The 23431-nt window shown below is 48.9% G+C and overlaps 1 protein-coding gene across 5 annotated transcripts in view; it reads left to right on the plus strand.

Moving 5' to 3' along the window:
• Positions 1-2317: 2317 nt before the first annotated feature.
• Positions 2318-23431, plus strand: part of PTP4A3 (protein tyrosine phosphatase 4A3) — a 171278-nt gene continuing 150164 nt past the window's right edge. For 2 of the 5 annotated variants that reach the window (XM_075920037.1, XM_075920039.1), the window contains exons 1-2: positions 2319-2474; positions 10767-10879. The gene's annotated coding sequence lies outside the window, so the exon portion shown is untranslated. Of the gene's footprint in view, positions 2475-10766; positions 10880-23431 lie in introns of all 5 variants that reach the window. The other 3 variants (XM_075920040.1, XM_075920038.1, XM_075920041.1) reach the window with 2 other exon arrangements.

Here is a 23431-nt window from a genome sequence, read left to right on the forward strand (position 1 = left end):
TTATTCCGGAACACTGTTCCGGAAAAGGGCCAGTGTAGATAGCCCAGTAGTCTTTTCCGGAAAAAAGCCCTGATCGCGAAAATGGCGATCGGGGCTCTTTTCTGGAAAAGCGCATCTACATTGGCCACAGACGCTTTTCCGGAAAAAGGGCTTTTCCAGAAAAGCAGCCTGCCAATGTAGACGCTCCTTTTCCGGAAAAACTGAAAACGGAATAGTATTCCGTTTTAAGCAGTTCCAGAAATTCATACCAGTGTAGAGACAGCCAGAGAGTTGCAACTCTCTTATTGTAAGCCATGTAACTTTCATGTAATGTTTCAAGTTCTGCAACTTCTTGCAAGCTTTGTAACTTCACTTGTACAATCTTTAAGGTCTGTAACACTATCCTGTGACAAGGAAGTGTGTGGGTGTGTGTAAGTGGTGTGAATAGTGTAATGTTTGTGCCTTTGTGGAGAAGAGCCATGAGGCTACAGGGAGGAGCCAGAGGCTAGGTGGGTTTGAGGTAATCTTTGCTTGCACATGAGATAGGCAAAAAATGGAGGTGCAGCAAAGATGAGAAGAAGGAAGTAATATCCATGAGGAAAATGAGGTCTGGGCGGGCTTCTCGGTGATGGACACAGACTCTGATAACTCAGACTGTGTCTAGACTGGCCAGTTTTTCCGGAAAATCAGCCGCTTTTCCGGAAAAACTTGCCAGCTGTCTACACTGGCCGCTTGAATTTCCGCAAAAGCACTGACTTCCTACTGTAAGAAATCAGTGCCTTTTGCGGAAATACTATGCTGCTCCCATTTGGGCAAAAGTCCTTTTGCGCAAAAGTTTTGCGCAAAAGGGCCAGCGTAGATAGCTCAGATTTGTTTTGCGCAAAAAAGCCCCAATCACGAAAATGGCGATCGGGGCTTTTTTTGCGGAAAAGCTCGTCTAGGTTGGCACGGACGCTTTTCCGCAAAAAGTGCTTTTGCGGAAAAGTCTCTGTGCCAATCTAGACGCTCTGTTCGGAAAATGCTTTTAACTGAAAACTATTTCCGTATTTCTTACATGAGATCGTCAGTTTTGTTGCAGAAATTCAAGCGGCCAGTGTAGACAGCTGGCAAGTTTTTCTGGAAAAGCGGCTGATTTTCTGGAAAAACTGGCCAGTCTAGACACAGCCTATTAGTGTAACCCTGGGTTGTTCTCCAGTGAAATCAGGTAACACTACCCTTTCTCATCAATGAACACATCAGTCAAGTGACTCTTCTTCATATTTTAATTCTTTTCCTTCCTATACATAGCTTTTGGAATCTCACACAATGTGTAAGTACCTCCAGTCATCTTTGTTGTATATCTCTGAACATTTCATCTCAGTTTAAAGTGAGTTGACCACTGTACTCCAGAAGAAAGATCATTTATGTCAGGCCATTACATACAAACCCTTACCTACCTACTGTTGTCAACATGCTGCCAGCATGCCCACTTGGCGTCTGCTAGCAGGGCTAGAACTCAAATCTTTCAAAAGTCAGTGGGCTTTGAATGATGCCTTTTCTACTTGTGCTAAGCGTGAGTCACCTTCAGGTGCTTTTTGTATAGAACCTGTGACACACAGTTGGACAGTCCAGATTCCCTCCAGCAGAGGGTAGTGCTGAACTTATACATTAGTTAATTCAATAGTTAATTCCAAGCTCTGGGTGTATTTGTAGGGATAGTCCCGTTTTGAGAAATGCGCGCGTGACATTACGCTGTACAATCATTTTCCAACGTGTGATGCAGTTTAACCCCATCTGGGATTTCTCACAGATTCCCTAACTTCTTCCTCCAAGGCACTGAATTTGCAGGTTAGTGTATGAGTTAACCATTGTGTTACTAGCCTGATAACAGCTTACAGAAATGCTCCTTGAACTTGGGGGGGGGGGGGGGAGCACCATAGGTAACACTTGGGATAAAAACTGAATGTTGGCAACAGCAAAACTAGCCTGTAGAAACTGGGCCTATCTTGCAGTTACACAAGGCCTCCTCACCTCCATGCCTTCTTTGCAACCTCAGCACCTTCTGTCCCCCTTCCCCCTTCCCCCTTCATCTTCTCTTCTCTTCTCTTCTCTTCTCTTCTCTTCTCTTCTCTTCTCCCTTTCTGCTCCTGCCTTTTGCTCCCTTCTCACTCCTACTCCTTGTCCCTGCCCCCTCTCCCTTTTATTCTTCTTCCCCCTTGCCCCTCCCCCTCTTACTCTCCTTTTGCCCCTCCCCCTCCTGCTCTCACTCTCCCCCTCCCCCTCCCACGTGACGCCATCTGCCCCCCTCCCCTGCGCCCACCCGCCTCCGAACCAGCGGGGAGGGGGTGGAGCGCGCCGCAGAGGGACTGGGGCCCAGGCGCGTGGGAGCGCGAGCGCGCGCCGGAGCTCCGTCAGCGGTCCAGGGAGCGAGCGCGTGCGGCGCGGGGCGGGAGTGCGCGAGCCGCTGCTGCTGCTGCTGCGGCAGCGCCCTGGCAGGGTCGGCGCGGCGCAAGCAGGTGAGGGGGGGGCCACAATGGGGCGGGGGACCCCCGGGTGCGGGACTTGGGGGGCGCGTCGTGTGCACGCTGGGAACGAGCCCCCCTCCCCGGGCGTGGGCGCCCCTCTGCTCCCCGCAGCGCGCCCTGCCCCGCTCTCCAGTTGGGCACGCCGTGCACAGGGCGCCGTGCAACGGGGCGAGTCGCCGGCAAGGGGGGCGCGCTGCAGCCCCCGTCCTGCCGCTGGCCCAGTGGCTCCCTGGGAGGGAGGTGTCCTGGTGTGCGCCCGGGCGAGGAGCATCCTGCGCGAGGTAGCGTCCCGCCGAACGTGTTTGCGCTTGGAGGAAGTCGGTGGGGCTGCAGCCGCCCCAAGCAGGATGCCTCGCTGCCCTTTCAGCAAACAAAGCGTAGGAATAAACGGTCCGTTTTCCGCCTGGCGAGCGGTAAATAGCAGAGCACCTCCAGGAGCTGGACCGGCCCCGGGCTCTTCAGCTTGTTCACCGATAACCTGGAAAACGGGGCAGGCCGGGTGGTGGCAGCGTTTGCAGAGGATACAGAATGACTTGGTGAAGTCCAAAGCTGCCTGCAAAGAGATCTCGCAAAAGTGAGTGATCAGGCGGCAAAATGGCTGATGGAACTTATCAGCAATACGTGTAAAATCATGCACATTGGGATATAATTTCAGCTCTGCATCCAAAATGATGGAGTCAGGATGTTGGAGTCACCATAGATAGTTTGCTGGATACATCCACTCAGTGTGTAGTGGCAGGCCAAAAGAAACAAACAAGGCTAACAATGTTAGGAACCATTAGGAAAGGGGTAGGTAATGAGACAGTAAAGATAGAATACTGCATGCCGTTCTGGTCTCCTCATTTTTAAAAAAGAATTGGAAAAAATACAGAAAAGGGCAAACAATTACTAGGGGTTTGGAACAACTTTCATATGAGGAGTGACAGAAACGATGGGGACCATGTATCTTAGAACAGAGATGATTAAGGTGGGGGGGATTATAGACTCATGACTAGTGTGAAGAAAGTGGCTAAGGAAGTGTAATGTATCCTTTCACATAACACAAGAATCAGGGTCACCTGATGAAATAATTAAGCATCAGGTGTAACACAAACAGGGAAATACTTCTTCGCACAATGCAAAGTCAACTGGTAGAAATTGTTGCCAGGAGATATTGTAAAGGTCAACAGCATAACTGACTTGATTTTCTGTCCCCTCCCCCTTTGATGACAATTAGCCAAAGCAGTCAGGGATGTAATTTTCTGCTCTGGATTGTCCCTAAGCCTTTGACTGCTAGAACCTGGGACTGGACAACAATTATTATCACACAATAATTGCCCTGTTTGTTCCCTCTGAAGCATCTGACATTAGCATCGTCAGGAGACTGTGTATTAGGCTAGATGATCTGACCCAGTATGTCCATTTTTGTGTTCTTAATGTATATGGGATGGGATATGGGGCTGTATACCAGTGGTCCCCAACGCGGTGCCCGCGGACGCCATAGTGCCCGCTGGGCCATTTGTGTGCCTGCGGAGCAATCTGGGCTGGCCCCTCCCCCAGGCGTGCAGCAGGTGCCAGGCCCGGGCGCATGGCCGGCCCCAGGCGCGCGGCACCTGGGCGGCACCTGGGAAGCCCCTGCCCGGGGTCATGGCACATGCCAGTGCCGGCCCCGGGCATGCTGCACATGCTTGGCCCCACCCCCAGTCACGTGGCCTGTGAGCGGCCCCACCCCTGTACACGTAGCGCGTGAGCGGCCCCGCCCCCAGGCGCTCGGCAGCCCCAAAATGTTGGGGACCACTGCTGTATACAGTACCTGATTTGCAGTGGCACATGAGTAGGTGCTGCATGGTAAAAGTAGCAATGGCTACACATAACTGTCAAGGTTCTAGTTTGCTTGAGTATATTTTGTTGGCTTTTTCCTTGACATTAGTTTAATTTTTAAACAAACAAAGACTAGGCTGGTAAAAGTCCCCAGCATCTCTCAGTTGTCATCCAATTGCCATCATGAGAATGTGTGTTTAAATGTTAGAGACACGTTTCTTTGGCCAGGTCTGCACTACAAACGTATACTAGGGATGGTATAAGAAATAGAAATTTCTTATGGAAAGGTCATAGAAAGGTCAACTAACTGCATGAATTCTTAGTGGTTAGTTGATTTGTCTATAGTCCCCGAGGGTGGGGCTGGAAGCCAGTGCACTCCTGCCCCATTTTCAGGGAGCCCTCTGCCACCCTGCGCTGCTGCTGCCTCTGTATCAAACTGTATCAGAGGCAGCAGCCCAGGATGACAGGCGGGAGTTGGTCTGTGAGGGAAGCCAGTTTAAAACCCAGCTCCCCTTGCAGACTGGCTCCCACCTGGCACCCCGTGCTGCTGCCTCTGATACAGAGGCAGCAGTGCGGGATGGCAGCAGTCCCTGTCTCCCTGTGGACAGAGGCTACTGGGAAGGAGCGGGGGAGGCTGCTGCAAGCAGCATCTGTCTGCAGCTGGCCCAGGCTTGCCATAGAGTTAGACAGAGGCTGCTCTGTGGGATGCGGAACACCTGTAGGCCAGGTGGCACTGCAGAGCCATTGCTGGGAGAAACCATTTTTTTAGACAGCTTCCCCCAGCACTGATTTCTGCTTTCACTCTTCCTCTTCTACCCCCCCCCCCCCCCCCCCGCTGCCTCTGGTGCAGAGGCAGCAAGGGGGAGGTGAAATTGAGTAGTCAAGAAGATTAACCGATAAGCCTAGGCTTATTGGCTACTTGAGTACTCGTTCACATCCCTATACTATAAGCCAGTTTCTGGTGCATGCTGGCTCTGGCTACCGGCTCTGGCTACCAGCCCTGCTCCTGGGGAGCCCGGAGCGTGTTTAACGTCTCAGATTTTTAAATTATGTGGTTACTTTTTAAAAAGGTTTTGTACATCCCTAACATCTACATTGTTATCTACATTGTCTGGGTTATGAATAATCCATCTCCCTGAGCAATAGTTATACGAACCTAACCTCCCCCCTTCCCCCTTTGTAGTTAGCACTGTGTTATTGCTACTGCCTCCTGCAGAGGTGGATTAACTACACGAGGGGTAGGGAACCTTTTTTCTGTCAGGGGCCACAGGCAAAATTAGTTGGGGGCCACATATTGCTGGGGGGAGTTGGAGGTTTGGGGCCAGAAATCAGGGCTTCCGTGTGCAGGATGGAGCTTTGAGCTAGGGCAGGCGCTTGAGGTGAAGGCTCCAGCTTTGAGGTGGGGATTTAGGATGAGGAGTTTGGGGTGTAGGAGGAGACTCAGGGCTGGGGTAGGGGTGACGACAGGGCTAGGACAGGTTGGGGTGCAGGAGGAGGTTCAGAGTATGGGCTCTGGGAGGGAGTGTGGGTGGGTGTGCAGGGTCTAGGAGGGAGTTCGGGTGCAGGAGGTGGTTCTGACCAGGGTCAGAGCGTTAGTGTGCAGGAAAGACGTCAAGGCTCTGGTTGAGTAGCACGTACCTCTGGTAGCTCCCAGTTGGCAGCTCAGCGGGGCTAACCTGTCTGCCCCGCACTCTGCAATGCTCCTGGAAGCTGCTGCCATGTCCAGTCCCTGGGTGGAGGGGCTAGAAGGCTCTGTGTGCACCCATAGGCACCACCCTGCAGCTCCCGTTGGCTGTGGTTTCCAGTCAGCGGGAGCTGGGGAGTCGCTCTGAGATCAAGGGCAGCATTCCGAACTTCCCTGATTTCCCTCCTCTGCTTAGGGGCTGCAGGGACATGTTAGCAAGCCAGTGCTTATGGCTCCAGCCCTGCAGGAAGGGGTGGGTGTGTGCTGAGGCTTGGGGCTTCCTGTCCGCGGTGCAGAGGCTTGTGTGAGCTGGAAGAAATGAAGCAGTGAGCTGGATGTGGCCCATGGACTGCAGGCTCCCCACCTCTGACCTGCACTAACAGGAGAAGCTTTCTTGTTGGTGTAGTAGTGTTTTCACTACAGTGCCATGGCTGCATCGCTCTACATGTAGACAAGCCCTCAGTTTCCCTCCCAAGCCGTGCATTTTACTTAAATTATTACAGACTGTTTACATTTGAATGCCTTGAGTTTATTGCCAAGGAAAATGGTAAAGGAATATGGTGTAGTGGACAAGTTTGGGGTTGAAATCAGGAGTCCTGAGTTCCGATTTCGCTTCTGCCACTGAACAGCTATGACATTTGTCAAGTCACTTATGTAGGAATGCTTTGCCCATCTGCCTTTGTTTCTTTTCTGGTTCTTTGGGGCTGTGTCTATGTCTTGGAGCACATGCGCGCACATGTGTACAGTGTACAATTCTTCCTTCGTGTGACCATCATTTTGGGTCCTAGGTAGATTCAAATTGTTAGCATTGTCGGTCAGACCCTTGTGAGACATTAGGTCTAGATGTTGGTGTCTTATTTCAAAATGCGTGTGGTGTGTATATCTTGTCCAACCAGAATTACTAATCCCTGCAATTAGCTCAGATCTTGGGGTTTATATTACTGTCAGCTTCTAAATCAATTTTAACTTCCCACTCAGAGGAATAGTAATAGAAATGTAGCCGTGTTAGTCTGGTGTAACTGAAACAAAAAACAGGACTATGTAGCACTATAAAGACTAACAAGATGATTTATTAGGTGATGAGCTTTTGTGGGCCAGACCCACTTCAGAAGAACTGAGATTTAAGGGGAATGAATGGGGTATTTTTGTGCGTCTGTCTTTGGTAAACTTGTTCAGCGAGAATACAAGCTGTAGACTTGGTCCACACTACAGACTTCTGTCAGCCCCGCTGTGACAGTCAGGGGTGAGAAAAGACACAATTCATGTTCAATACAGCTGTGCTAGCAGAAGCCCCTAGTGTGGTGACCAGTATAACTGTGTCTAAGCTAAGAGTTCTTTGTCGGTAGAGTATACAGCTATTCCCCGAGTGGTAAAGGGCTCCTACTTTAAACGTAGGCTTATAGGGATGCAGTTATTGATGGCCGGGGCAGTTACACACCACACATCAGTGGAAGCTGATACCTCATGTGTGTAACTGACTCCCCTAATAATATCCCTTACTTTGCAGCCAACTAGGTTTAAAATCTTCAGTACGGCACCTTGATTTGTGTCACGCGTGTTGTATTCTGCAACAGCTGGAATTAAATTCAGAACTGTGAGATTTTACTGAGTTGGGACTCTATGCTGTATTTCACAAATGCTTAATACAGATGTATTTGCACTTTAGCAACTTTTGGCAGCACCTGGCAGTGCATCATTAACCAGCGGAGAAGAATGTGGTAATTCATGCTCTTTTGAGCTACTGTTTCAAGCTGTGTGCTTGCAGTTCAGAAAGACCAGCTGCATCAAGCTAAATTTGGTTGGTTTGGAAGGTTTGTTTCTCAACCATAAGGATTAGACATTTAATTAAAAAAAATTTAAATGTTAAATTCTGGCGTACAACTGAGAGCCAACAGCTGCTTAATCACTTGTTCTCCATCATAGTAATCTTTCCATATCTTTACTCTGTGTCTGCAAAGCTAAAACTTCATTTGTTTTCACTTGCTTATTATTTTGTAAAATTCTCAGTTGGGAGTGTTTGTTTTTTTCCAAGTTAGATGGAAAGTTCCTTTAGCTATTTTACTGGCAAGAGTGTGTGGGTGAACATAGCATCTCAAGACCCCATGCTCATCAATTACCCAAACAGGTGATTAAAGAAACCTACAGAATAGCACTTGCTGAGGAATTGGTCCTTGGAGAGGGAAAGTTAAACAATCATCTATCTCTATGACTGAAAAATCACTAGTGAGCATGGGCATTTGTTATCTTTGACAATTCCCAATGAAGCTCTACTTTCTTTGTGCCCCATGACACAGGATTTTTGCGGCAGGAGGGTGAGGCTGGCACAGCTAAGGTAATTTGCAGGAGGGAGAGTGTAAATGTTTCATTAGAACTCACACAGCACAGACATCCCAACAATGCAAGTGCTGATCCTCATAGCAAGCGGCATTGTTTTAAAAAACGGTTTATTTAAGCTGGTGCAACCTGAATGTGGACATTCTTGAATTTAAACCTGGTTTATATTGACTTAGTTTAAAGAGGTCCCTTACCAATGCAGAACAGAACTGGTTGTATGTGTGGGGTTAAAAAATACATACTTTTTGTTAAACTGGTACAGCTTTATGTGTAGACAGGAACTGAAGTCTGCCTAGTTCTGTTGCTGCTGCCCTTCTCCATTGCTTTCCCAGGTGTTCTGCTGTTGTCCTGATAACCTAGACTTGCAAAACTTTTTTAAAAAAAGTCTCCAGCTAAACCAGATCAACAGCAAAGCTGTGAACTCACCCTACTACCACCCTGCTCATTTACGTGAGGTGTGTGACAAAGCCTTGTTGTGACTATTTAAATGCTAGGATATGTGAACAGATTCTCTTTCTCATGCGGCTTGTTTTCGCTCTTATTATTTGTAGTACCATAGAGAAGGGGGGGCAAACATTTTGGCCTGAGGGCCACATCTCGTTATGGAAATTGTTTGGAGGGCCGATTTTGTGAGCATTCCTGGGGGTTGAGGTGCAGGTTGGGGTGCGGGTACCAGTTGGGGTGTGCAGGCCCTTGGGTGGGGCTGAGTGTCACTTAGTGGGGGGGGGTATAGTGTGTGTGGGTGTACATTAGGTCCCCCCCAGGTCTCTCTGCATGGCGGGGGGGCGGCCAGACATGACTCATTGTGGAAGTATGTTAGTGTCTCACTTCCTGGGGACCAGGTGACAAAAGATTCACCTTAGAATTGTAGAATACTAGGACTGGAAGGGACCTTGAGAGGTGATCGAGTCCAGTCCCCTGCCCTCATGACAGGACCAAATACTGTCTAGACTATCCCTGATAGACATTTATCACCTTTGGTCTGGGAGCAGGACAATGGAGCAGGCAGAGCTGCGTGGGGGCTCAGGGACCAGTTGCTGGGGATTGCTTTAGTCTTGGGGGAGACAAGCATGAAGGAAGCAGACTAAGTCCAGACAGGGGGGGTTCAAGGGCCTGTGAACCCCTCCCCCGCAAGGGAACTAAGGCTATCTGCCCTGGCTCCTGTGGCAATGTCTAGCCTGTGCTGTGCTGTATCTGTGAGAAGCAAATAACCCTTCTGTTCTACGGCCTGACTGAGTCACATCTGGCTGCAGACAGGAGTGTAGGGTCGGGGGCTCCCCGATGTGCCATCACACTGAGCATGAGGGTTTTCACGTGCAGGAGTTCAGTGTAAATTCAATGTAATTACTCAGGATAGCTTTATGAAGACGTACCTTCCACAAAACGAGGATGTTGGCCATCAGAAAGTCTTCCATTGACTTCAGTGGGAAGTGGTTTGGATCTTGAACAATCTGTACACAGCTTTATGGTTATGTCTTTATAGATAGATAGATAAAATGTTTTCCGGTGGGACGACAGTGATATCATGTCATCTGTGTCCTCACGTCTCCGCCTCTGTTTTCAGCCGCTTGCTGTGGCCAGCCCTGGCGCCATCCCTTCTGCGCATGGGTTGCTCCAGTTTTGGCTCCTGCTTCATGCCTGGGGGGCTGTGCCGCTAGGCGGGAGGTGCTGAGCCTGGGTCCCCTCCGCTATCTGAGCCCAAGCCCTCACTTTGGGCTGCACTGGGTCCCCTCTACCATCCAGGCTCCACTCCCTCACCCCTTCTGTCGAGACCCTGCAGCATCAGCCCGCTCCTAGCCAGATACCTGCCCCGAGAGAAGGGGTAGGCGAGCCTAGCGAGCAGTGGGCACAACCCCCCAGTAGGTGACAGCTCTCAGATATGAGAGCTTGCTGTGTTATTCTCCTCTAAAGATAATGCAGAAAAAATTAACATCTACCCCATGGCTACTTAACTTTGGAAGCCCCAGGGGCCACAATGATACTCACAGCACATGCTGAAGGCTGCAACGTAAGTGTGGTTGCACATACATGCAAATATATATGCAAACAGCTTCTTTCACGCTGACGGGCATGAATACAAAGATTAAGGCAAGACTACACAACACACAGGCCCGGTTTAAGTCAGTTCTGCTGATACTAATAAAATGCAAGATTTACCCGATATCCACCCCTATGACAGCACTTTTAATGAGCAAAGACAGTCCAGGAATTTAACTAAAATGCATATCAACAGAAGACCATTATATTGACTGATTTTTGTTTTTTGTTTTGTCTTCACAACAGTCCAGGAATTTAACTGCTCAAACACATATCAACCCAAACTGCACTGTAAACCCAAACCACGCCGTGGGCTGCATGTTGAGTAGCGCTGATCTAACCGATCATTTTTAGGGTATATTTTTAGGGTCATTTTCAGCAACGACCAATTCTCAGTTACAAGTGCCTATTTCTTCATTTTATTCTAGGCAGTGCCATCTCTTGGGGATGTTGCATGTTACCTTCTGCTGAGAATTTACTGCACCTGAGAGGAAGCATGAGTAAATGCAGCGCCATGAACCAGTTGGTGCTTTGAGAACAGGTAACAGCCCTCTGATTAATAATCAGCCATCCATTGAGAAGTTTTTTGGGCCCATACCTGAGCAAGACCTGTTGTAGGTGGTCCTCATGGCCACACTCCAGCAAACAGAATACATTCCGTTTAATTGTTTAGTGATATTTCTGTGATGTTTGCAAAGTTTAAAAATGTCACTGGCACATGGCTGATAATTAGGTGATCTAACAGCACCCTAGAAAGATTCACTGATTTTTTTAAAAAGAAAAATTCTTATACTATGTAGGGATGTGAATTTTTAACTGGTTCACTGGTAAACCTCACCCTTAACGGGCTTGTGCGATGGTAACAGACAGGTCCTCCCCTCTCTTGTCCTGCTGAGAGTCCCGGGCCAGATCGTGTAATTGCTCCGGCTAGGGCTGGCACATGGTCTGGAAGTTTGAGATCCCTGCTGTATTGGGTGTTAACCCTGCAGAGCTGGTTTGTTTATCTGGTTAAAACACTCAGACAACATTATGCTGTATGTCAATCTGACATGGGGTCAGGTCTGGGCCCCAAGGTTACCTCTAAGCTGCGCCGCTGCCTAATAAGCCCTGTGTAGCGACTCAGGGTTGTGATGTGCTGAGCTCCCATGTCTGGGAGAGAGGTCGAGCTGCCCGCTTGCCCTGCTGTGGCCGGAGGAGTGCGTGTCTCCTCCAGTCATGGCAGCTCCCTGCCTGGAATCACGATCAATGGGAGTGTGGGGGGTGGTGCCTACAGGTAAGAGTAGGGCAGCACGGCGCCACCTGTTTCCCACCCTCCCCCCATTAATGGGGGCTGCCTCGGGTAAGGGCCCCACACATCAATCTCCTGTCCCAGCCCTGAGCCCCTTCCACTACTCTAGATCCCACGTCCGAACCCTGAGCCCCCTCCTGCACCCTACTCCTGCCCAGACATGGCACCCCACCCCTCTGCTCTGAGCTCACTCCTGCACTCCCAGCCTGTTACCCCAGCTTGGGTTCCCCTCCTGCACTCCAAATGCTTCATTCCCAGCCCCATCCCAGAGCCTGCACACCCGGCCGGAGCTCTCTTCCCCCCAACCCTGAGCCCCCTCCCACACCCAAACCCCTCAGCACCACCCTTGCCTCAGATCGTCCATGTGCAGAATGAATTTTGTTCTGTGTACCAATATGGAAGGGGTGTGTTGCTCATCGTGTTTGGTACACATCATAAAATGCATTCCACACATGGACATAAACAGAAGGACCACTGGTGGGGAAGGGATCGCTCTCCCCCTCTTCCACGCTCTCAGCCTTTTGAGTTTATGAATTAAAGAAGCACCCCGTTTAAAATCATAGCCCCTTTTTAAAAAATAACCTTACCTGTTGTTAATAAAATGCATGCGAGCTTAAAACCAAAAGTACTTTATTTAAAACAAATGCATGCGAGCTTAAAACTAAAAGTACTTTATTTAAAACAAGTATTGCTGTGTGTGTGTGTGTGTGTGTGTGTGTGTGTGTGTGTGTGTGTGTGTGTGTGTGTGTGTGTGTGTGTGTGTGTGTGTGTGTGTGTGTTCCTTTGTGTTTCTCTTCGCTTTGGACAGATGCTAATAGTTGGTGCTAATTTCTTTCAAGTTCTAGCTCAGGGCTACAGTATGAGTTGCAAGGGGATGTTTTTCTAAGTGCTCCTTCTAAAATGCCTGTGTTTCGTTGACATTGTTCTGCTGGTCTCTGATTTCTGTAAACATTTTAGAGATCCTAGATCTTGGGTCCCATGTGGCACAAGCAACATGAAGTGGTCCAGATATAGATTAGAGGATGTGTTTGAAAGAAGATGGAAAGACAATGGCTACCAGAAGTCTGTTCAGGAGGATGGGAATGTCAAAAAAGCCTGCTCTTGCCAAACAAAACTAGATTCTAGGAGGGCCCAGAGGAGATCCGTATTAGATGGTTGGGGACAGACTGGAACAAGACAATGAGTGATCTAAATACAGTTCTGAACTGCCCTGGGAGGGACGGGGAGTCGGTGGGGGGGGGGGGGGGGGAAGAGTTATTTGTGGACACACTTCTTCAGGGATTAAAAAACCAAAGCAAATTCTGAAGTTACTATCACTGCTGCACAGCTAGCTGCTGATAAAGCTTGTTATCTTTATTGGGAGCCGTTGCTGCAACACTGACCCTGATGATGAATATCCCGTTTTATGGACATGGAAAAACATGCCACAGACCATGACGTCAGACCTGCCCTGTGAAATCTAGCTACTGAAGGGGAGGGAGAGGGCCAGGATGGGGGCATAGGCTGAGCTCCAGCTGCTAGTCAGCGGGGCTCGGGAGAGCCAGGAAGACCACTTCCCCTGCACAACTGCTTTTGGCACATTAGAGCCACCTCCTAGAACCTCTCTCAGCTGCAGGAACCAGAAGTGGGGGTGACAGTCTGGTGATGCCCCCTGCTCTCTACAACAGCTTTGTGATCTCCCACAACCTCCTTTTGGTTGGACACCTCGCCTCCCCCATTGTTACAACCAGTGTTCCGTATAATTTTTTGTGTCCATGTGCGGAATCCGTTTTCTTTTGCACACACATGGAGGTGATGTGTGGTGCAAGTGGGACCAAAGGGTTTGGAGTGTGGGAGGGGGCTTGGGGTTCAGGGATGGGGCAGAGTGTTGGGGTGTGGGGAAATGAAGGCTCTGGTTTGGGGTGCAGATTCTGGGATGGGGCTGGGGCCAGGGATGAGGGGTTTGGGATGTGGAAGGGGGCTCAGAGTTGGGACAGAGTGTTGGGGTGCAGGGGGTGAGAGTTTCAGTTGGGACTGCAGGCCTAAGCCACCCTTCCTGTAATTTAAGCTCATTACGTTTTGTCCTTTTCTCAGAGGTTAAAGAGAATAACTTTGCTCTCCTCCTTGTGACAGTGATTTATATACTTGAAAACTGTTACCATGTCCCCTCTTGGTCTCCTCTTCTCCCGACTAAAACAAATTCATTTTTTTTCAATCTTCCCCCATAGGTCATGTCTTCTAGACCATGAATCATTTTTGTTGCTCTTCTATGGACTTTCTCCAGTTTGTCCGCATCTGTCCTGAAATGGGGTGCCCAGAACTGGACACAGTACTCCAGCTGAGGCCTAATCAGTGCAGAGTAGAGCATCAAAATCACTTCTCATGTCTTGCTCACAACACTCCTGTTAATGCATCCCAGAATTATGTTTGCTTTTATTTTCCCACCATGTTAACACTTTTGGCTCATATTTGTTTTGTGTTCCATGGTGACTCCTCCTGCCTGGTTGATCCTGTTCCCTTTCCACAGTACTGCTTCCTAGGCAGTCATTTCCCATTCTGTATGTGTGCAACTAATTGCTCCTTTCTAAGTGAAGTACTTTGCATTTGTCCTTATTGAACGTCGTCCTGTTTACTTCAGGCCATTTCTCCAGTTTGTCTAAATCATTTTGAATTATGACCCTATTCTCCAAAGCACTTCTCAGCTTGGTATCCTCCGCAAACTGTATCAATGTATTCTCTATGCTATTATCTAAATCATCGAAGAAGATATTGAAGAGCTAGACCCAGAACTAATTGCTACAGAACACCACTGAATATGCTCTTTCCAGCTTGGCTATGAACCACTGATAATTACTCTCTGGAAATCGTTTTCCCACCAGTTCAGTACCCACTTCATCGTAGCTCTATCTAGGTTGCATTTCACTAGTTTGTTTATGAGAAGGTAATGCAAGACAGTATTAGAAGCCTTACTAAAATCAAGGTATACCACATCTACCACTTCCCCAGATCTGCAAGACTTGTTCCCCAGTCAAAGAAATCTCTCTGTACCAGTTTATTCATCCTACAGATGTCTTATGCACTCATAAATGACATAAAGGGCATTGAGGTCTTGATTAACACCACCAAAGGTAGTAGTGTTGGTATCTTGAGGGTAAGCAGGATTTTCCGGTCAGATAGTGTAGGATTTTATTCCTCTCCCATAGAAAGTGTTTGGAGAGTATGTGAGTTTGAGGCAGGAAAAACAATTGGAGAAGAGATACTGATGTAATGAATTGCTGTGTGTGCACTTTACGTAAGAGTTGTGTGGAGTCTGCAGACAAGTTCCTAGGAACTGTCTGAATTTCAAGATTACTGGGCCACTTTGCTAAGAGCAGCTTGCAGAAATCAGCTGCATTATCTCCTCCCTTCGAATTCCAAGTCTATGCAGGAGGCATGGGATTGAGAGGGGGTGTCTGCAGCTGTGCAGTGTCTGTAGCCAACTGTTTTCCTTGAAGGCAAGTTTTTATCTTAGAAATATTTTTTTTCCTCTTAGTCTCTTATATCTTTACTGTTTGGATGTCAGGTTTAGTTTCCCATGACATTGGGTGATTAGAAAGGCCTGGGGTAAGGGATCCATTTTATCTCTTAAGTCTTTGTGCTTTGGTATCTCTTCTGATCAGTGGCGAATTTGATGTATCTCAGCTTTTTCATATTGCCTGATCATTTCTTCTGTACGTCACTGAAGTTCGCAGGATGCTTAACTTGGGAGCTGAAAGCAGTTTTTATATGTTGTCCTGTTGCCAGTGGGGTGGGAAGAAACTGGGAAAGAGCAGTTCTCATGCATAGTACTGTATGCTTTGGAAGGTTGACTCAAAGTCTTTCTAGTTGAGCTCGCCTGCATGTTTTAGGGAAAATGTCAGGTCGGGAGTCAAACTAGATATTTTAGCCTTGAGCAACCTGACATGACACAGTCTGTTCCCTTTTCTTCCTGCCAGTAGCTAAGCTACATTCTCATTCATCAGGACATCAGCTGATTGCAGAGATCAGGAAGGGAATTCCCTCTCTATGCTAGGGATAGTAAATTTAGATTAATTGGATAATCGAATAGTCGATGCAATTTGCATTGACTATTTAATTAGTTGATAAGGGCGCCTCCACCTTTGAAGTGTAACAACAGCCCCAGGGTCAACTGGGGACTCCAAGTCCCCACTGGCTCCATGTGGTGCTGCCTGCTTTGAAACGCTGCAGCGAGCCTGGTGTCAGGCTCCGTGTGGCTTTTCAAAGTGGCAGTGCCACATGGAGCCCAGGATTAGCAGGGTCCTCAGCTGACCCTGGGCTTCATGCAGCGCTGCCGCTTTGAAACACACCTCTTTCTCCCTCCCCTGGCTACCTCTTTGGGGTGGGAGGGAGAGAAGCGACTAGTTGACTAGTGTGTTGACTATCTGATAAGCATTTGCTTATCAGATAGTCGACTAGTTGTTCACATTCCTACTCAATGCATTGATTATATAATCATAAAGAACGTGGTTGACTGGTTTTACTTCCTTTCTCTAAACTGTCAGCTGTTGATTGTTGCAGAAGGCATTGTATCAAACTTGATGGGTAAATGATCTGATCTGGAGATATGGCAGATCCTATATTTTATCTTGCTCTTCTTTTTTGTGCTTCACTTTTTTGAGGCTTCCTGGAAGCTAGTGAGCACCTGTGGTCTTGGGGTCATCTGATACTGCAGACTGTGGAGACTAGATGCATTTTTCTCTGACCCAGTGCACTCGGTGGTGTCCTGGACCAGGGATCAGAAAGGGAAGGTGGTGGTGGGCAGGAGGGAACTTACCCTGATTTCTGATTTGGGTAGTAATCACAGAGAGTGCATATTTGTGGGGAAGTGGTTGAAGATCGAGTGACAGAGAAAGTTGCATTAGCCATAAAGAAAAGGAATGTGGTAGCAGCCTTTCCCCATCCTCAGACCTTCTGTAACTTCCTACTCTGCTGAGAATCTGTAGACTAGAGGAGATGAAAGAAACGTGAGAAGGGGATGCGGAATCTACAAAAAGGAGACTCTTGAAATGTTTCTCTAGCAAAAGCAAGCAGAGAAAGAAAACTCATTTGCCCTCTGAAGTGTTGTCAGATACGAAGTCTCGATTCAGTCATTACGGTGGGAAAAGGGGGATTTCTGGCCCTGCCACCTCACCAGAATTGCCGTGCTATCGAGTCACCCCTGCAAGTGCTTTCATAATAGAGCCAAGCTTAGAGGAAGAGTAGAGTGGCCGAACCAAAATGGAAACTCTAGCGAGCTAGCTGGAGGTCACTTTAGTCTAGCAGAAATGAAGGGGGGAGGAATCATTCTGCAAATGGACAGATCATTTAGCATCTTTGTGTAGTGCCACCTCCCCACATGGGGATAAAATGTTTTGAGATGTCCTCAGGGGCACAGCTCCTGCTCTTGCACCAGAGCTGCATACAGGTCTTGTTATCTGCTTAGAGGGACGTACTTTGCAATTATAAAAGATCTCTCTCGCTTTTGTATTGCTACAGTCTGCTTGCGTGTGCGTCTGTGAGCTGAGCACTTGTGATCAAAAGACACATTCTTAGTTCATAGGCGGGCTAGTCCTGTCTGGGTCTGGAAAGCCAGCTGCAGAAACCTTCAGCTAGCAGTCTTTTCTTCCTTTGTAAAGCAGCGTGTGTGGGGGGAGGGAATTGAAAAAAAAACAACCCCCCCCAAACCGGGAACCAGATCCTGCTTTGTACCTCACACAGCTTTATTTATTATTCCAAGTGCATGACTGACACTTCATCGTCCCAGCCTCGCTGGAGATGCAACTCGCTCTTGCTGCCCATCTTTACAGATAGTATCACACATCTGGCCTGAGGTCACACTGCACGTCCTTGGCAGACCTGGGATTCTGGAGTGACAGACCATGGGGGCCAAGAACTGCTCCCACCCCACCCCCCAGCTGAGTCATGAGACCAGATCACTCCAGCTGACACTGTGAAGCCAGCCCAGTATTTTTAACACCATTGAAACATTCTGTAGGTTACAGATTTGAAGCTGCCGTGGCAAGGGACTCCTGAGAGCAAGAAATGGCTGGCTTTTATTGGGAAGGAAATAATATATTTGTGCTTCCCACCGTCAGTAGCTGTTCTCTCCTTCTGTCATAACAACCTGCACATGGCCCAGGAATAAACATGGGGGGAAAAGGGGTTTCCTCCTCTCCCTGTTACAGAGGCTACTGGTAGAGAGAGAGGGGTTTGAAGAACTAGGAGCCAGTATAGGGGTTGAGTATTCTTGATCAGATTGTGGGACACACTCAGCTTGCTGAGAGGCAGCATGGCCCAGTGGGTAGAGCACTTTCTGGTCCCATCTCCCATGGATCTGCTGGGTGACCGTGGGCAAGTGACTTCCCCTTCTGTATGGCTCAGTTTTCCCTCCCCGCCTTCTGCTTGGTTTTTAACATAATAAGCTGTTCAGGGAAGTGTCAATTTGTGTGGGTCTATACAAGGCCTAACACAATGGGGTCCGGACCATATTTGGAGCTCTGGGCTTTGCCCTTAGGTGGCTAATTAACATATTGCTTGTCTTGCTATGCATGGGCAAACGGTTGTAGTAGCATCAGAAATCTGCTGTCAAGGCAATAGAACTGGCCAGTGTAAAATGGCCCAAGTTGAGTTGGTTCCCTGAGTGCCTTGTGTGTTGCGGTGTGACGTTCCACCACAGAGTTCCAGCCTCAGCGTGTGTGGCTCCCAAGGCAGCTCATGTCCCTCCTGGCAACAATTTACCAGGCTAGCTTGCCGAGAAGAAAATACAGGACTTGATCAATAAACACTTGGGGCACGTCTAAACTTCATGGGTGGTTTTTTTTTTAAGAGGATATGCAAATTCCACAGGATCTTTTGAAAATGAACGTAGTCTGGACGTGGGTTTTTTTGGTGGAAAAAAAATCCCTTTTTCGAAAAAAACCACGTAAACCTCCTTTTTTAAGGAAGAGCATTTTTTTTCCAAAAAAGAGTTTGTTTGTTTTCCAGAAAAAAACGCATCCAGACCACTTTAACTTTCGAAAGATCCTCTTTCGAAAGTGAGATCGGAAGAAGATAAACAAATTCCTGTAGAATTTGCATATCCTCTTTCGAAAATTCTACATAGTCTAGACATAGGCTTTGGAGGGAACGCAGAGGAGTTGGGTACAAAACAGGAATGCCTCTGCCTTTCGGTGGGTGTCAAGCCCCCTTTCCTCAGAGGCAAGTTTTATTTGTTTTTTAGTAAAATTCTGTTTGTCAAGATTTCTCCTCCTGTTCTCGCCATTTTTCTGTAACTTTACACTTTTTTTTTAAGATAATACAGCAGGTGTGTGTGAGAGAAAGAGATGCAGGCCTCAGAAGTCTGCTAGATATCAACCCCATATTGGTGTCCCTCTAGGTGACTTGAGGAAGGCCCGGTTATGAATGAGTCAGGAGCGGCTCTCTGGGGAGGCAGTCTGATACGGGTGAGTTTAGCATGTTCATAGGAGACAGCTAGCGCTTCCAGGCAAGCGGGAGCTGAGTGAAAGCAGCTGCTTGTTGGCTTCCTGCCTACTCTGCACTGCCTTTGCGGAGGCACGGTCTCCCTGCACCCAGCTCTGCAAGAGAGTGGCTGTGTCCATGTTCCAAGCCCACCCTTCCGGCTCGGATTCTTTTCCTGTGCTGCCATCTTCCTCCGTCTCCTCTTGTTTCCCCAGCAGCATGCTGTGATCCTTCCTGTCCTCTGGAGAGCCATCGTTTACTGGCAGCCAAGATGGCGGATCCGTGGAAAGTGAGAGGCATGGAAAAGCCACCTTTGCACTCAGGCGGGGGCATCTGTGGTGGCTTTCTGGAGGAGGGGCAGGCTCTCTGGGACTCTGAGAGGAGAGGCCTCCAGAAACAGCCAGGCTTCCATTGCGGTTACAGGCCGAGCTGCATCTTTGCCCCCCTTCTGTTCTCGGAGTGCACCCTCTCCGGAGGGCAGCGCCCTGCCTTTTCCTGTTGTGAGGGAGATAAACTTACCACACTCAGACCAGAACCTGGGTCCATCATCCCTTGTATACCAGCCTCTGACCATACTGCAAGCCCAGCTAGGTTCCACACACTTGCCTCTGCTCCCGATAGAAGCCTGTGATGATAGTGACCGGCAGCCTCCTTAAAACAAAGAGGATTTTAAAACAGCCGTCAGTCCTCATTCCTACATAGTCTCTCTTAATCTTGCCCTTCTGAGCTAGACAGGTTTTCCTCTTCTCTTTCTGTAACCAAACAGAACCTGTTGATATTCTCTTGGATTGTCCTGTGTGTCTGGGGGGCACAGTCCGGCCTCTTTTTCTGTCCCACCCTGTTCACACAGGGTTGAGTGCTCCCCAAGGAGAGCAGGATAGAGCTAGTAAGGTTGCTTGCTCTGGCATTGCCTCCAAATGATCCTTCAGTCTCGTCTCTTCTCTCCAGAGATGCTACCAAGGTAGACCCACAGGGTGAAATCACCATTCCGTTGCATGAGACAGATGCAGCTACAAGATGACTAAAGAGCTTCCGCTCCTTTGGCATGCTCTCCGTTAGAATAGCTGCTGTTTGCATCAAGCCACAAAGCACAAACCTTCGTTATCTAAATGTTACTACGAAAATATTAGTGAAAGAAGAGGACACACTGAGGTAACTAGCCATCAGCTTCCGAGTTAACACTGCATGGAACGGGATGCGAGATGCTTGCATCCCTCTGAGCTTGCAAGCAGAACCCTGACATGCTGATTAACAAAGCTAATGTTTGTCTCCTCTCTGGCTGTGATGCTGATTCCCCTAGACTGGCCGTTGCTATTTACTGTTGCAACCTTGCATAGATATTAGAAAGTAAACCGTGGTTGTGGGCAAGGCAGGCAAGTTTGCATTGAAAGCAAATGCTCTTACTAGTGGATTAACCTGTAGAAAGAAACCTGACATAAAAGATGGTGGATTGGAGTCTGGCCAATAGAAGAGGAGTGGGGAGGGAAGCAGTTTGGAACCGGGGGAGGGAATCCTATGTGTTCCCTCTAGTTCAGCGGTAGGCCACCAAGGCTAGTGAGTAGGCCACATGGGTGGCCCTCCATCTCACTGGACTGCAAGATTGTCGTAGCCAAGACAGTCTGTCAGGATAGAGGGTAGTTTTGCTCACTGTACTCGAGTGCCTAGAATGTGCAGGGGGTGCCGACTGAACCGTAGCAGCGCTGTGATCGGATGCAGAGGGAGCGCATGGCTCTCAGTCAGTGTGGTGTGCAATCAGCATGCACCTCCCTTCCCGTGTCCTGGCTTTACGTGTGTGTCACATAGGTAATACCAGGAAGCAAATCATGATGCAGGTGGAAACCAGCGGAATCTGGCAACGCGGCGCGTGGACAACCGTAAACAAAATGTGTCGTGGGCCCCACGTGGTCCTGGCGGGCCGCATGTGGTCCGTGAACTGCTCTAGCGGATCCTAGAATATCTTTCCTTAGGGTGACCTTTTAAAAAAGAACCAAAAGGGGAAACTAACCAAACTGCCCCTCTCTCCCATGGACGTCGTAGTAGGAGGGAGGGTTTGGCCCTCAAGGTCACCAGGGTGCCTGCCTTTAAGCCGTTAAGCTTTCTCTCCTGGGTTGCATCTAGGGATGTAAAATCACATTTAATTAGTTAACTGGTTAAACATTTTGTTTAACTGGTTAACCAATTAAAATGGGGGTGGTTGAGGGGGAGCCACTCCAGCCGGACAAAAGCAGCCCCCATATCCCAGACAGGGGACTGCACCAGCTAACTTGAAGCTGCCCCTGCCTGTGGTGGGCGCTCCGGCATCCTGGCTGGAGCAGCCCCTGTCCATGGCAGGCTCCAGCCCCCTCCGGTAAATTGATTCTACATTCACATTCCTAGTGGCATCAGAGATACCGGCCTGCCCCTCTCTTATAGCTACTAAAGTGTGTTTAATCCATGGACACATGGAAGGTGTTACTGTTGTGCCCTGACTTACCAGGGTGGGGAGCTGCCTGGCAGGCCAACAGACCTGCTGCTCTGTGGCTCCGTGGATCCAAAGGCCCCATTCTCCTCCAAGTGGAGGCAGCTGCCCTGTGCCGAAGGTGTGGGACAATCTACTCTGACTGAGGCAGTGGTGGGGGAAATGGCTGCGTGGAAGGGGCAATAGAAGAGATGAGACCCGGGCTTCTTTGGGCTGGTGGGAACCCTGGGAAGATGAGGAAAGGCAGTTCCGTCTCCAGGTGTGGTGCGCCTGTTGGGCGTCGGCAGATAACATGACAAGATTGCCAGTGGTGTCTGCATCCAAGTGGGCTTCCTATTGGCTCGGTGGCTAACAAGGAGTCAGTCTGATTTCCCGCCCCCGCCGTCCTGTTGCTGTATAGGAGCCTGCGAGTCTGAAGTCACGACAGCAGGAAGGGAGGGGGAAGGGGAAAGAACATGGGTGGTGCATGGTATAGGCAAGGGTGGTGTATGGTATAGGCCAGGGTGGCCCTGCTCTGGCCAGCTGGGAAGGGTGGGGCTTGGGCTGCCCAGTTCCTGTGGAGGAGTTGGGGCCATGTGGCTGCTTTGGGAGCTGGAGCTGTGTGACTGCCCGGCTGTCCAGAGAACTGGAGCAGGGACAGGAGGAGGCGCTGAGGCTGGCCAATGCTTGGGGGAGGGTGGGATACACTAGCCTTCGGTGGGAGGCAGGAGCAGCAGCCACAATGAAGAAGAGTGGGGACACAAGGCAGGGACTAGCAGCCACAGTGTTGGCTTTGGAGGGCAAGGAGCGGGGTTTTGGGCCTTCAGCCACCACCTGTGGGAAAGTAGTATGTGCCAGAAAGATGTGGAGAAGTAGGGTACCGGGTGTGTTGGAGGAAGGATGACAGGAGTAGAACAAATGGGGGGAAGCTCTGAAAAGAGGCACTAAAAGAGGAGGGTAATTAATATTCCTTAACAGCGGCAGAATGCTTCCTGCCGTGCACCGGTTTTTATTTAACGCATTTATTTAACCATTAATACGTAAGGAGGCGTGTTGCATGATTGCAAATGGCAAAGCTGATCTCTGCCAAGATGCTTTATGCTGAGATAAAGTTTCAGAACCCCTGAATGCCAGGGGGAAGGGAGAGGATGACGTAACTGGCTCTGTGGACATGGGGAAGTCAGTGGATATGATATACCTTGACTTTAGCAAAGCTTTTGATATGGTCTCCCACAATATTCTTGCCATCAAGTTAAGGGAGTATGGATTGGATAAATGGACTGTAAGATGGATAGAAAGCTGGCTAGATGTTGGGCCCAGAGGGTAGTGATCAACGGATTGATGTCAGGATGGCAGTCAGTTTCTAGCGGAGTGCCCCAAGGATTGGTTCTAGGATCAGTTTTGTTCAATATCTTTATTAATGACCTGGATGAGGGGATGGATTGCACCCTCACCAAGTTTGCAGATGACACTAAGCTAGGGGGAGAGGTAGATATGCTGGAGGGCAGGGATAGGGTCCAGAGTGACCTAGACAAATTGGAGGATTGGGCCACAAGAAATCTGATGAGGTTCAACAAGGACAAGTGTCGAGTCCTGCACTTGGGACGGAAGAATATGAGTCAACATATGAGTCAACATATGTATATGAGTCAACAGTGTGCCCTTGTAACCAAGAAGGCTAATGGCATATTAGGTTGCATTAAGAGGAGCATTGCCAGCAGATCCAGAGACGTGATTAGTCCCCTTTATTTGGCTCTAGTGAGGCCACATCTGGAGTACACTATAGCAGGGGTCTCCAAACTACGGCCCGCGGGCCGGATGCGGCCCGCGAGGCCCTCTCATCCGGCCCATGGAGACCTTTTTGTCTACGGAAAAAAAATTACGGAAATTTACGTGTATCCTGCCAAGATCAG

Source organism: Pelodiscus sinensis, chromosome 2 (assembly GCF_049634645.1).
Source record: "Pelodiscus sinensis isolate JC-2024 chromosome 2, ASM4963464v1, whole genome shotgun sequence".
Classification (NCBI taxonomy): Eukaryota; Metazoa; Chordata; order Testudines; family Trionychidae; genus Pelodiscus; species Pelodiscus sinensis.